The sequence below is a fragment of the Eschscholzia californica genome, unplaced genomic scaffold (assembly GCF_041429995.1).
Source record: "Eschscholzia californica isolate CP2 unplaced genomic scaffold, dmEscCali1.0.p SCAF_4, whole genome shotgun sequence".
Taxonomy (NCBI): domain Eukaryota; kingdom Viridiplantae; phylum Streptophyta; class Magnoliopsida; order Ranunculales; family Papaveraceae; genus Eschscholzia; species Eschscholzia californica.
The window spans coordinates 38,542,081-38,554,444 of NW_028238461.1; the positions used below are offsets into that span (position 1 = coordinate 38,542,081).

At 40.1% G+C, this 12,364-nt stretch overlaps 1 pseudogene; it reads left to right on the forward strand.

Annotated features, from left to right (window-relative positions):
- The first annotated feature begins 9,622 nt into the window (after window positions 1-9,622).
- Window positions 9,623-10,252, forward strand: LOC147544539 (9-cis-epoxycarotenoid dioxygenase NCED1, chloroplastic pseudogene; annotated as a pseudogene).
- The last annotated feature ends 2,112 nt before the right edge of the window (window positions 10,253-12,364 follow it).

Below are 12,364 nucleotides of genomic sequence, written 5' to 3' on the forward strand. Positions count from 1 at the left end.
CGACCAAGGTGACAATGCGGACAATTTGTCGGATAGGAAAATTGATGTAGAAAATCATCAAGTTCGATTGATTTAGGGATCGTAGAGTTGTAGCTAGAGACCAACTACAATCGTCGAATTACGAAGTAATTCGCGGCTAACTTCGATCGGATCCTACAACGGGTTACACATAAGAGTGACAAATTGATCTAGGATATGACTAGTGGGTGTGAGATATAATCATGGAGAGTATCCCATAAACATATCTCATAGGCCTAAAAAGGAATTAGGCAAAGATAGTACAAAATGGTCAAAATTAGGGTTTTTGGGCCTTAGCCGATTCGGGCACTTCTAGGGCTCGGATTGGGCTGAAATTTTGAGGGGATATTTTTGACATATCCAGTAATAGGCATGAAAAATTTCGTGGTGGTTGGACACCCCCTCCTTAGGGAATTGAGAAAATATCATTAGATGTTATTTTCGACTATTTCCCTAAATCTTATTCTAAAGGGTGTTTTAGGAAATCTTTGAGGAGGTGTATTCTCATTAGGGTTCTATATAAACACTATTAGGGCAGAGAATAAGGTGTGGAATTTCTCTCTTAGCTTTCTTACTCTACCACATCAAGTAGAGAGGAGAAAGTGAGCTAATTCCCATTACTATCTATCTAGTAAAAGAAGAAAGGTGTTCTTCTTCCAACCACCGTTGGTGTGCTAGCTAAACAACAAGGTGGGAGATCAAGTTGATTGGTCGTGTCCCAAGTATAGGAGCTACGTTGGAAGCTCTTGGTCTTCTCAAAAGCGATTGGAAAGGTTCGAGGGAAAAACTAGCGAATAAGGTATTCATCTTTTAGTTTTTACTTGTATTATTATGGGCTTATGCATGTGATCCTGGGAATACTAATGTAGACATTAGATGTCTTATTTCCGCCATAGACATTAGTACAAGGGTGTAAAACCCAACAGTGGCGTCAGAGCCCCTTGTAATTAGCCTATCTTATCTAAGTTTTGGACCAATTTCATGCTTTTCTAGATAGACTATTGTGTTTAAAAGTGTTTTGAACACAAAATTTTGATTAATTTTGAATGGGATTCAAGTATTTGTCAAAAGATTTCAAAATTTGCTCTTGAAAAGAGTTTCAAAAACCTAAAATTTTGATCCAAATTGGTTTGATTAAAGAGTTGTTTTTAAGTTTTGGAAACTTTTGAAAAATAAAATTTGGAAATTTAGAAGTGTTCTAAAAAGGATTTGAAATATTTTAGAAGTGTTTCAAATTTTGGAAATAGCAATTTAAAGTTGCAAAAGAAAAAAAAAAGGGAAACTAGAGTTTTTTTGGAAACTCTAGAGATCCGGCCAGGAAGCTTCCTGGCTGGACCAGTAGATGTTGGACGCGTCTGGCAGACGCGTCCCAACACTGGTGGACGCGTCTGGACAGACGTATCCCAGCTACTAGAGGACGCGTCTGGGAGACGCGTCCAGCTGCTGGTGGACGCGTCCAGTAGCTACTACCAGACGCGTCTGGGGTCTTAGGTGTCTCGGACTAGGTCCGAGACACCTAGTGCTGGTCCGGTCCAACACCAGATGCGTCTAGGACGCGTCTGGTGCATGGACTAGCGTCCTGGCTCCGGCCAGGACGAGACCAAGCCCGATAGGCCTCGGCCAGGACATGCCGGCCCTTTAGGCCGTGCCATGTCCGGACCTTGTCCGAGCCCTTTTGTGGGCTTGGGCCGGGACTTGTCTAGGACTTGTCCCGGGTTTTTTCGAGGCTTTCGGACCATCAAAAGGGACCATCATTCGAGTGGGAGTTTTACCAACTTTTCTCCCGATTCTAATCCAAATATTTTCGAAATTGACCGGGCCATTCGAGGCCCAAAACGGAATTTCTCTTTAAAATCGGATTTTAAAATCAAACCAAGACGCACCATTAGTCTAATCGTTCGATGTAGACTTAAGGTCCGTACATGATATATGGATGTCGACAAGAGTATCTCCCGGATATACATGCATATATAATTGTTAGCCTTGAAATATATTATTTGATTGCATGTGATGTGAATGCGGAAACTAGTATGGCCATAGAATCTATTTCTTATTCTCGTTTTAAGCACAGATGGGTGCATAATTTGTAATAATTATAATTTCAACTTTACACGATCTGCGAATCATTTGAGTCTTGTAATTAGAGTTTAGGGTTTGTGAGTCCATTGAAGAAACTCAAGGAGGAAATCCAAAGGCGAGTAGGAGAAATCAATGGAGGTTCAAAGATGGAGATCTCGACAAACCAAAAGGCGAAACAATAAGCAAACCAAAGGAGATTAGATCTTCTAGGTTAGGGGCCATACTAGGATCCATATGTGCTTGATTTACTTTCTCGCGCGCATTTACTTACTTTTTACGCTTTATGTCGTGGATGTTGGTTAGGCTAATTAGTTCACTAAAACAAATGCCAGACTAGCGTAAAAGTCCCTAAAAGTAATTTTGAGTAAAGTGCCTATCCAAATTAAGACACTCCTTGCACCCTTGTTTGAGGAAGGTGGGTCGGCCTTCGCAGAGTGCCTCCTCTACCTTGGGGCATTGCGGGTAGGCCTATAGTAGAGGCCTACATATCTAAATGGTTTTACTCAACGGGATCAGCAAGAGAGTCTTGGATACTCGAGGCAAAAGGATGGATTTTACATTAAACATGTAATCCATCAACCGAGAATCATATGGTATGATCAGTGAAAGGGTTCACTCACCTAAATCAATGGGAATTAAGGGCAGGACCCTAGTCCGCTTAATCCTTGAGAGATGGGATCTCGGTATCACATTATTCATATAGGGACACGTTTTATCTTGAATAATGTGGCAAAAACTTAGGATTTTTTGCAAAAATTATCGAATGTAATACTTAGCAAAATCCTTTTTCTGTTTCATGTAGTTTTACTATGGCGAAAAACAATCTTTTCAACCTATGTTCAACCCTCGATGAGGATAAATTGAATATGGATAACTTCCTTGATTGGGAAAAGAGATTGAGAAGTGTTCTCAAGTCTACAAACAAAGAAAGCGTACTAGATACCCCTATTCTAAGGCTAACTGCGAACTCCAAAGTTGAGGAACAAAAGCAGGCCAAAAGTATTCGGATGAAATCGGTTTCAGTAACTTGCCTTATGTTGGCCACCATGGAACCCACTCTTCAAAGGAGATTCAGGAAAATGGATGCGCACACAATCATCCGTCGATTAAGGGACATGTCCCGAAACAAATCACGGTTGAGGAAGTACGGGACTTCCAATGCAATCCGGAATGGCATTGGAATATCTGAATCAAAGAAATAACTTCAACTGATTCAGAAGAACAAAGGGAAGAAGGAAGGAACTCACGGTTCCGACCAAAGTATCTGTGCTATCGAAATTAACTTAGCAAATACATTCGATTCTCAATCCTGGGCATTTGATACCGGATGTGGTGCTCATATCATTTCTAATGTGCAGGGCCTTAAGGGAATCAGGTATTTATATGCAAGGGAGCTTGTCCTATGAGTAGCAAATAGAGCAAAGGTTGCTGCGAAAGCTGTAGGAACATTCAGTCTACCTTTAAAAACTGGTCTAGTTTTAGACCTTCATAATTGTTATTATGTACCCTCTATTTCTGGAACATTATCTCTGTCTCAGAGTTAGACAAAGAGGGATATTACCAATTAATAAAAAACCAGCGTTGTTCTTTATATAGAGGTGAAATGTTTTATACCAGTGCTAAGTTATACAACGGTCTCTATATTACGGATATTGAGAACGAAGTCTTTAACATAGAAACCAAAAGGCTACGGTCAGATGATTCGAATCCAAGTTACCTTTGGCATTGTCGTTTGGGTCACATTAACATGACACGCATGAAGAAGCTCCATAAGCATGGACTTCTAGGATCATATTATTTGGAATCGTATGACACGCGCGAATCATGTTTAATAGGTAAAATGACGACTTCTTCTTTTAAAGGAAAAGGAGACCGTGCCAAAGAACCTTTGGAACTCATACATACGGATGTATGCGGACCAATGAGTATTCCGACAAGAGGTAACTATGGCTACTTCATCACGTTCACGGATGACTTCACTCGTTATGGTTACATATACTTGATGAGGCATAAGTCCGAATCGTTTGACATGTTCAAACAATTTCAGAACGAAGTAGAGAATCAACTTGGCAAAAAGATAAAAGCCATTCGATCCGATCGAGGTGGTGAATATTTGAGTCAAGAATTTGACGCTCATCTTGGGAGTTGTGGTATAGTATCTCAACTCACTCGGCCAGGAACACCTCAGATGAATGGTGTATCCTAAAGGAGAAATCGCACCTTGTTAGACATGGTTCGATCTATGATGAGTTTAGCAAATCTTTCGAACACGTTCTGGGGGTATGCTCTATAAACGGCTGCTTTCACACTTAACCGAGCTCCGTCAAAAGCTGTAGAAAAGACGCCATATGAATTATGATTTGGAAAGATTCCACAGTTGTCTTTTCTCAAAGTCTGGGGATGCGAAGTTTATGTAAAACGTTTACAAGGAGATAAACTCGCACCCAAATAAGACAAATGTCTCTTTGTGGGCTATCCAAAAGAGACAAGGGGTTACTACTTCTACCACGAATCTGAGAACAAAGTGTTTGTTGCTCGAGATGGTGTCTTCCTTGAAAAAGAATTCCTTTCCAAACAGACAAGTGGGAGAAATGTAGATATCGATGAAAATCGATATGAGCAACAAATAAACACGGATATAGAGATATCAAGAGGTTTAGCGGCTCCTATCTACCCACAAAGTATGGAAGAGGATAATGAGGTCGAGATAGAGAAACTCGTGGAACCTCCCGCAAAAGTCGAATTAAATTCGCAAGAGACATCTCAAATAGTTGAGAACACTCCAAAAGTTGTTCAAGCCCTTCGTAGGTCTCAAAGGCTCCAGGAATTAACTCAGAAAACAGATGTCCTGCTGTTAGAAGATAATGAGTCAAGTACCTACAACGAAGCTATGACGAGCCCCAACTCCGAAAATGGCTAAAGGCCATGAGATCGGAAATGGATTCCATGTCAGAAAATCAAGTATGGGACTTGATCGATTTGCCCGATGGAGCAAAACCAATCGGATGCAAATGGGTTTTCAAAGTGAAAACTGACAAGGATGGAAACGTTAGCGTTTTCAAAGCTAGACTCGTGGCAAAAGGATATAAACAGATTCATGGTATAGACTATGATGAAACCTTTTCACCTATCGCAATGCTTAAATCCATTCGAATCATTCTAGCAATTGCAGCTCATTATGATTATGAGATTTGGCAAATGGATGTCAAAACTGCCTTCCTAAACGGACACTTGGAAGAGGATGTGGACATGACACAACCCGAAGGTTTTGTAGATTTAAAAAATGCTGGAAAGGTTTGCAAACTTAAGAAATCCATTTATGGACTCAAGCAAGCAAGTCGGGGTTGGAATCTTCGATTCGACGAGAAAATCAAAGAATTTAGATTTCTTAAGAATGCGAAAGAGTCTTGTGTTTACAAGAAGGTTAGTGGGAGCAACCTAGCTTTCTTGGTCCTTTATGTCGATGACATATTAATCATAGGAAACAATATTCCGATGTTGGAATCAGTTAAAGACTGGCATCGGAAATGCTTCTCTATGAAGGACCTAGGGAAGGCCGAATGCATATTAGGAATCAAGATCTATAGAGATAGATCAAAAATGATGATCGGGCTAAGTCAAGAAACTTATATAGATAAGATTCTGTAACGGTTCGAGATGCAAACTCCAAAAGAGGATTCCTTCTCATGTCACAGGGAATGGTGCTTAGCAAAGATCAGTGTCCTAAGAGTCCTGATGAGCTAGCACACATGATGAAAGTACCCTATGAAGGGAATTATACCCTTATACTAGTGTTTATAGCGGATAACGACATCTAATGTCTAACACTAGTATCCCAAGATCATCATGCAAAACTAGTAATTAACCAATAAGAAGATAGTAGATTACCTTAATCGCTATTTCCCTCGAACTAGTTGTATAGATTAAAGAAGACCAAGAGCTTCAAACGTAGCTCCTCTACTTGGGACACCGAATAGTGTATTTAATATCCCTCCTTGAAAGCTCGCTAGCACTCCAATGGTGGTTTGATAATAAGAAGACCTTCTTCTTGCTTGACTAGAAGATAGCTTGGGAATTAGCTCACTTTCTCCTCTCTACTTGATGTGGTAGAGTAAGAAAGCTTAGAGAGAAATTCCACACCTTATTCTCTTCCCTAAGAGTGTTTATATGGAACCCTACTAAGAATCCACCTCCTTTTAGGTTTCCTAAAACACCCTTTAGAATAAGATTTAGGGAAATAGTCGAAAATAGCAACTAGTTGATATTTTCTCAATTCCCTAAGGAGATGACGTCCAAACCCAGCCAAAATTGGCAGATTTAATGTTCATAACATAAGGAAACGTCCTTCCAAAAATAAGCCCAATCCGAGCCCTAAAAGTGCCCGAATCGGCCTAGGCCCAAAACCCTTATTTCGGGCCTTTTTGCTATCTTTTGCCCAAATTCTATTTAGGCCTGTGAGATATATTTATGGGACATTCCCAATGTTATATCACACTCCCACTAGTCATATCATCCGATTAAATACCCATTCTTATGTGTAACCCGATGTTGGATCCGATCGAAGTTAGCCGCGAATTACTTCGTAATTCGACGATCGTAGTTGGTTTCTAGCTAAACGCTACGACCCCTAAATCAATCGGACTTGATGATCTTCTTCATCAATTGTCCTAGACGACATATTGCTCGCATTGTCATCTTGGTCGAAGGACATCTCCTTCAACTCCTTCACCCTATGCTTCGACAATAGGTCTATCATGTACGCCATGATCTGGACTCGCCCAGATGTCTCATATGCCTTGAGCATGTGCAGTCGTTACCAATCAAATCCAGGTGAAGCGCACTGGAGTGCCGCCAAGAATATTCTAAAGTACCTGAGAATGACTAAGGAACACTTTCTGGTATATGGCGGGGAAGATACACTAAAGGTTGTAGGCCATGTGGATGCAAGCTTTCAGGCGGATAGAGACGACTTCAAATCGCAGTCCGGTTACGTCTACTGTCTGAATGGAGGAGCAGTAAGTTGGAAAAGTTCCAAGAAAAGCACAATTGCAGACTCTACCACTGAAGCAGAATACCTAGCGGCCTCGGAAGCTGCAAATGAAGGAGTTTGGATAAAGAAGTTCATAATAGAACTTGGTGTCGTACCTGGCATAGAAGAGGGAGTAACTCTCTATTGTGACAACAATGGAGCGATAGCCTAAGCCAAGGAACCGAGAGCACACCAAAAATCAAACATATCCAAAGGAAGTACCACTTGATTAGAGAAATCATAGAAAGAAAAGATGTGGTCATTTGTAAGGTTCACACGGATGACAATGTTGCAGATCCGTTAACTAAACCGTTACCTCAGCCCAAACATGATTCACACATGAGGGGGATTGGTATAAAATGCATCGGGCAATGGCAACAAATGTAATTTGGATTCATAAAATAGTTTATGTACCTAAATTACTTACATTCGATAAATAAATAAAGGAATTTTATTTTGTCCTTAAAATTTGGTTTAGTATTTTAAGTGACAGTCCATAGATAAAGAAAGCACTCCGAGTAGGATTGTCAGATACGTGATCTGATGAATGAAACCCTACTAAGTGACCTTGGAGTGATTCATTATCGAATCCCTAGTCTAGGTCATTGCATGGACAACAATGACTTACGAAGACTAGCACGGGAGTTGATGGGATAGCGCAGTTTCATGGGTTATAGGAATAGTGTATTCGATTCGACTACGTGGGTGTATAAATAGTGATTATACGCTGGAATAACCCTGATGCAGGCGCATCCGGACCGGACCCGCAAACCCACACGTCCATGGCCTAATCGGCCAAGCTAGTAGTTTAGAAAGAGTCATAGTTTAGTAAGGTTCATAATGAATCCAGGTTTAGGAAATTACCTTATCTTAGTATTTCTATTATTTAGGAAGTTTCTATGTTTGAGTATCTTTAATATTTAGGAATCCTAGTTTGAGTCTATCTAGGAAAGTCTAATATCCTATAAAAGGAGGTTCAGTCTGTCTTTATATTCATATTGAAGAGAAAACCCCCCATTGAAGTTATTCAAGTTTATAGTTTTATTCAGTTATTTACAGTTCTATAATCGTTCTTTGCTTTACTTTTATTATCTTCTTTAAATTCCGCTGCGACTACATCAAGTGGTATTCAGAACCATCAAAATTCTGGATTTTTTTTTACAACAAAAAAATAAAATATCTATGGATACATCTCCTCTTGAATGTTGGATATTTTTTCCACGTTTATGCTGGGATCCTATTCGAGATACAACTCAATTTTATGTTGATCGAAAAGATCAAGAAACAATCAATACCGTTTCCAAAATTCCTCTATTCGACGGTCAATATCATATAGATTTTTGGATTCAACACATGGAAGATTGGATCAGAAATCAAGAAGTTCATGACAAAGATAAGGTCTTTTTGGTTGAACAACACATGTCCGAAAGAATTTATGAACAAGTCAATGCAATGCAATGGAGACTCATTGATGAAGGGAAAAAAATCATAGACGATTGGACGACATTGAAAAGTATCCTCAGGTATGGTTTTCTTCCTCTCGATGAATCTTTGTCGTGTGTAGAATCAAAAATTGAATCGAGAAGACAGTTCTTCGAAGTTACTTCAATCACTAAGATCGATGATATTGAAAGAGAAGTTCTGGAAAAAGGGAACAAAGTTTAGTCAATGGCGGAGGAGGAAGAAGGAAGTAATTTTCCTTCATACGACCTAAATCCTAGCCGAGATATGAAGCATCAATGTCTGGCCAAATTTTATGATTCATATTAAATTTCGGGAGACAATATCCTTGTTTCGAATCATAAAATTCTTCCGCATCAATTATGTCCCACATCACCTCTTTCTCTATCAAATCTTCATATGCGAAACTCTCTTGAAACTGAAGAAGAAGAAGATGGATCTTCCTTAGAGGAGGAAGAAGAAATTCATACACAAAAAGCTTTGAAAGAGATGAATGGGAAAGAAATCGATGGTCAGTCTGTTCTAATTAAATTCAATCGTCCCAAAGGTAATAGAAAAAAGTTATCATCAAATCCAACAGAACCATACCCGTTACCTTTTAATTCTCTCTCTAATAATATCAATTCAAGTTCATGTCTTTTGAGTAGCATCACTACTCTAATCCATCTCCCTTCTACAAACAACAACAACCACCACAATCACTCTTCTTCCACTACTACTACTTCAACTTCAGCTTCCATCTCTACTTCCACACATCACACTCAAATTACTACACTTTCTAAAGAAAAACCCAATAAGTCAATAGCAACAACAACACTACACCCAGATTCATCATCATCTACCTAACACCCAAATTGGAATATCTTTCCAAAAGCTGCTTCTATAGCTTTAGATGCTTCTGAATCAGTTTTTCTATCTAAAGAAAAACAAAACCCACTTCCTAAAACCTCTGACCCATTTGTACAAGTCGTCGAAAATTTCGCTCGGATACCTGAACAATCAGTCAGTCATAATTCATCTGATTCCGATACTATTATGGCTTCAATTAAAGGAGTTTATGTTCGTAACAGAGCTAACCCACATTTTCATCCTTTATCTGGTCCTCACTTATTTGACGATGACGGAATGATTCACGCCGTTCATATCAAATCTGGTTCTGCTTCTTATTCATGTCGGTTTACTGAAACACAAAGACTTGTTCAAGAAAATATATTAGGTCATCCTGTTTTTCCAAGAGCCATTGGTGAACTTCATGGTCACTCTGGTATAGTTCGATTATTACTATTTTACGCACGTGGGGCATTTGGTATTGTTGATCCAAATCAAGGTATTGGTGTTGCTAATGCTGGTCTTGTTTATTTCGATCAAAGATTATTAGCTATGTCTGAAGATGATCTTCCTTATCAAGTTAAAATAACAAATTCTGGTGATTTAACAACTGTGGGTCGTTTTGATTTTGATGGACAATTGAAATCCGCCATGATTGCTCATCCTAAACTTGACCAACAATCTGGTGAATTTGCCCTAAGTTATGATGTTGAAATTGCTCTTGCTGATCGGCTTAGTCTTCTTAAACTTACTGCTAGTGGCCATTTGGGTAGATTTGCAATTTGGCTTAAATCTGCATTTAAAAAGATTGATTCAGTTTACGGGACATTTGATTAACCATCTGACAAGGAAATTGAAGAAGCAATTCAGTGGTTGGATTGTAATCCGTTAACAGAAACCTATGAATTTGATGATACGATGAAGGAGATTTTTTTCGAGAAAGATATCTGGCGACAACTTATTCAAAGCTATGTTGGAAGAATCTTTAGTGAGTACAAAATCGAACCTATGCTTCCATACACGGAATTGTCAACTTTGGTTCGCCGACAGTATGATGTTTTAACTCGAGGATGTCTTAAGTTGACATATTGTGATAGCATTATATTCTATAAACTTCATGAAGATGACCGTGAGAAGACCGTTTTTTAGTGTCATATCGATGCTACGTGTTTTAATATCGTTGACTTTTGGAGAGTTGGTTATGCTTCTACTTTGTCTCTTGACGAGGAATCTTGGAAGTTAGCTACAATTACTCTTACTTCAGATTTGCTCGTATTACTTATCACTTTCTTGAAGATTATCAAGTAGTTGAGTCTACCATGGGAAGATGGAGAGATGAACGTTGTTCATTCACTAACACTAATTGTGCGATACTCATTGCAATATGAGATTGAAGCTAATGATATAGTCTATGTTGGTGTCTTTTGGATTTCATACACCTTTCGTGCAAAGTGGGAATTACGGATCGTCATGACATCGTTCATCGTATGTGGGTGCATCAAATTATTTTCTTCATCGAAACGGTTCGGGACGAACCTTCTGGGGAAAGGGGAGTTGATGCAGGCGTATCCGGGCCGGGCCCGCAAACCCACACGTCCATAGCCTAATCGGCCAAGCTAGTAGTTTAGAAAGAGTCATAGTTTAGTAAGATTCATAATGAATCCAGGTTTAGGAAATTACCTTATGTTAGTATTTCTATTATTTAGGAAGTTTCTATGTTTGAGTATCTTTAATATTTAGGAATCCTAGTTTGAGTCTATCTAGGAAAGTCAAATATTCTATAAAAGGAGGTTCAGTCTATCTTTATATTCATATTGAAGAGAAACACCCCATTGAAGTTATTCAAGTTTATAGTTTTATTCAGTTATTTACAGTTCTTTATTCGTTCTTCGCTTTACTTTTATTATCTTCTTTAAATTCCGGTGCGACTACATCAAACCCTCAATATGAGAAGTTCATCAAGAGTGATGAAGCGTCAAAATACTTCTCATAAAAGATAAGATTGGAGAGATTCCTAAAAACATGAGTGTTCCGCTCATCTTAAGTAAAGAATGTCCGACTTTGGTTCCGTCAAACGCCGCACCGTAAAAGGAGGTTATAAAGGCGGATACTGGGAAGGACAGGATAGACATGAAGTTGAGTGGGAGCGCAAGAATGGATTTTGTCCTCCTAACTACGTTAGGATACAGTGTCCTCGGGGCCACTTGACGAGAAACAACTTAAAATGCATGGTCGTGCTCAAATGGATTAAAAGTTTGTCCGAGACAGACGCGTCTCGAACAACCCAGACGCGACTAGGAAGCGTTTAGGGAATCCTAGTTGGTCTCGGTCTAGGATCGAGACCCTGGACGCAAGTCCAGACGCATCTAGGATGCGTCTAGAAGCTTCCAGACGCACCTAGGATGCGACTGGAGCATCTAGATGCGTCCAGGACGCGTCCAGAGGCACCTCATCCGAGAGGCCTATGCCGTCCGTGCACAGAAGCGTCTAGGACGCGACTGTGATACACTAAGGCATCTCGGACCATGCATCCGAGATGGCCCACGTGTTGTCCCAACCCGAGAAGCGTTAAGGACGCGTCTCACTGTTCCAACACCTCTCAGACTTGGAATCCGAGAAGGTGCACCAATGACCCGATGGTCTGGACGTGTCTAGGACGCATCCAGAACGCATCCTAGGCATCTCACCCGAGATGCCTCTGGTTTGTCCTAGGTCAGAAGCGTCTAGGACGCGACTGACCTATCTCAGACGCGTCTAGCCAGGCTAGGACGCGACTGACCTATCTCGGACGCGTCTAGCAAGGGTAGGACGCGTCTGACCAAGGGACAAAGCACGATAGGAACGTGATGTCCCTAGGTCCGGCCTATGACTAGGCTGACCCGAGACAAGTCTAGGGTTGACTCGAGACCAGTCAATGGACTTTGACCAGGATTGACTTAGGTCTTTTTG